Source organism: Amblyraja radiata, chromosome 15 (genome assembly GCF_010909765.2).
Source record: "Amblyraja radiata isolate CabotCenter1 chromosome 15, sAmbRad1.1.pri, whole genome shotgun sequence".
In the NCBI taxonomy this organism is placed as follows: Eukaryota; Metazoa; Chordata; class Chondrichthyes; order Rajiformes; family Rajidae; genus Amblyraja; species Amblyraja radiata.
Genome location: NC_045970.1, coordinates 52,329,169 through 52,332,653, shown reverse-complemented (window position 1 = coordinate 52,332,653; position 3,485 = coordinate 52,329,169).

Sequence of the window (3,485 nt, the reverse complement as noted above, 5' to 3'; positions counted from 1 at the left end):
TGTAACCATGCGGCTCTTAGCGAAGACCTTATAAGCCTCAAGAGTCAGAGCTCATTTGCATAAAGGCGTTGTGAAACTGCACTGACTGCAAATACATTTCGGGTGATAGCAAAAAATATGTCTAACGTTTCTACTATCAATTGGCTGGAATCTGCAGTGTATTAACGTGAATATGTTGGTCGAGATATAGAGAATGCTCTTGCACTCTCTTGGTTTAAGTTTCTGGTGATTTTTATAATACCAAAGTAACAAAAGTAGCCATGGGTAACAATCGGATTCAGATAACAAGTCGTTTGAGTTTGAGTTAAACATCATTACGAAATTAAATAACATTTGATACAGAACATAAAAACATAGAAAATAGGTGCAGGAGTAGGCCATTCGGCCCTTCGAGCCTGCACCGCCATTCAATATGATCATGGCTGATCATCCAACTCAGTATCCTGTACCTGCCTTTTCTCCATACCCCCTGATCCCTTTAGCCACAAGGGCCACATCTAAATATAGCCAATGAACTGGCCTCAACTACCTTCTGTGGCAGAGAGTTCCAGAGATTCACCACTCTCTGTGTGAAAAATGTTTTTCTCATCTCGGTCCTAAAGGATTTCCCCTTTACCCATAAACTGCGACCCCTTGTCCTGGACTTCCCCAACATCGGGAACAATCTTCCTGCATCTAGCCTGTCCAACCCCTTAAGAATTTTGTAAGTTTCTATAAGATCCCCCCTCAATCTTCTAAATTCTAGCGAGTGCATGCCGAGTCTATCCAGTCTTTCTTCATATGAAAATCCTGACATCTCAGGAATCAGTCTGGTGAACCTTCTCTGTACTCCCTCTATGGCAAGAATGTCATTCCTCAGGGTTGGAGACCTAAACTGTACGCAATACTCCAGGTGTGGTCTCACCAAGACCCTGTGCAACTGCAGTAGAACCTCCTTGCTCCTATACTCAAAGAACAAAAAAAATAGTCGCATTAAAATTCATCTCTTCGTTGTGAGATTACTGATTAATCCTTCCCTCGAGAGCCCAATTTCAAAGGGCCCTGATGATCTCTTGTTTTGGGGACTTTGCTAGATTCATTCGTATACCGAATACCAGAAATTACTTCACACAGTAGATAAAGCGATGGTGTGGCGAATGTAGATACTCACACTACGGTGCACAGAAAGCAAATGGGTGAATAGGTATAGGACTGGGGAATAAAGTAATTAAGGTTGACCTGCTGAGAAAGTGTCCAATCGAATAATTGTGCCAGTCTCATTAATTGAAAATGTTTTCCAAAGCGCTGCTCTCGCAGTCCTCGACATTACTGCGAGAAAATATAAGAATTCGCCACCCGGAGGTTCCCAATCTTCAACATAAACCAATGATTTGCCAAGAATGCTGTCGCAAAGGCTCATCGACAGAAATTATAAGATGCCATTTTTTTAAAGCTGTTCGTTGAAGTGTCTAAATGAAAAGCTGCAAACCTGAATAGCAATTGCAAAGGATTTCTGCACAGGCAACATCTAGTATATTTAAATCCCACCATGCCAGTGCTAAACTTCATCATGCATATTGATATTATCCATATCGAATAATTGAATGTGAATGTACAAGACCATTATGAGAGAGTTTGGAGATTACATTCAAGTAGGTGATATTGTTGGAAGTGAACATACAGTGGCTTGCAAAGGTTTTCATACCCCTTGAACTTTTCCACATTTTGTCACGTTACAACCACAAACGTAAATGTATTTTATTGGGATTTTATGTGATAGACGAACACAAAGTGGTGCATAATTGTGAAGTGGAAGGATAATGATACATGGTTTTCAATTTTTTTTACAAATAAAAAACTGAAAAGTGTGGCGTGCAAAAGTATTCAGCCCCCCTGAGTCAATACTTTGTAGAACCACCTTTCGCTGCAATTACAGCTGCAAGTCTTTTGGGGTATGTCCCTACCAGCTTTGCACATCTAGAGACTGAAATTTTTGCCCATTCTTCTTTGCAAAATAGCTCAAGCTCAGTCAGATTGGATGGAGAGCGTCTGTGAACAGCAATTTTCAAGTCTTGCCAGAGATTCTCAATTGGATTTAGGTCTGGACTTTGACTGGGCCATTCTAACACAATAATATGCTTTGATCTAAACCATTCCATTGTAGCTCTGGCTGTATGTTTAGGGTAGTTGTCCTGCTGGAAGGTGAACCTCCGCCACAGTCTCAAGCCTTTTCCAGACTTTAACAGGTTTTCTTCCAAGATTGCTTTGTATTTGGCTCCATCCATCTTCCCATCAACTCTGACCATCTTCCCTGTCCCTGCTGAAGAAAAGCATCTACACAGCATAATGCTGCCACCACCATGTTTCACAGTGGGGATGGTGTGTTCAGGGTGATGTGCAGTGTTAGTTTTCCGCCACACATAGCGTTTTGCATTTAGGCCAAAAACTTCCATTTTGGTCTCATCTGACCAGAGCACCTTCCTCCACATGTTTGCTGTGTCCCCCAAATGGCTTGTGGCAAACTGCAAACGGGACTTCTTATGGCTTTTTTTTCAACAATGGCTTTCTTCTTGCCACTCTTCCATAAAGGCCCGATTTGTCGAGTGCACGACTAATAGTTGTCTTGTGGACAGATTCTCCCACCTGAGCTGTGGATCTTTGCAGCTCCTCCAGAGTTACCTTGGTTGCTCCTCTGATCAATGCTCTCCTTACCCGGCCTGTCAGTTTAGGTGGACTACCATGTCTTGGAAGGTTTACAGTTGTGCCATACTCTTTCCATTTTCGGATGATGGATTGAACAGTGCTCCGTGAGATGTTCAAAGTTTGGGATATTTTTTTATAACCTAACCCTGCTTTAAAGCCTGACCTGCCTGATATGTTCCTTGGGCTTCATGTTGCTGTTTGTTCACTATTGTTCTCTAAAAAAACCTCTGAGGCCTTCACAGAACAACTGTATTTATACTGAGATTAGATTACACACAAGTGGACTCTATTTACTAATTAAGTGAATTCTGAAGGCAATTGGTTGCACTGGATTTTATTTAGGGGTATCAGAGTAAAGGGGGCTGAATACTTTTGCACGCCACACTTTTCAGTTTTTTATTTGTAAAAAAAATTGAAAACCATGTATCATTTCCCTTCTGCTTCAAAATTATGCGCCACTTTGTGTTGGTCTATCACATAAAATCCCAATAAAATACATTTACGTTTGTGGTTGTAACGTGACAAAATGTGGAAAAGATCAAGGGGTATGAATACTTTTGCAAGCCACTGTAGTTGTCATGGATTGCCGCAAGATTTTGATCAGGTGGGCATGTGTACAGTTGAATGGTCCATAGAGTTTTGTTCTGATATTGTGACGTGTTGCATTTTGGCAAATAATCTCAGGGCACGATCTTCCCAGCGAATGTTAGGATCCTGGTAAGTGCCGGGGATTAGAGCGATCAAGTCGTTCCCTGAAAGTGGCAACGCGGGTAGACAGAGTGATGAAGAAGGCTTTTAGCCGG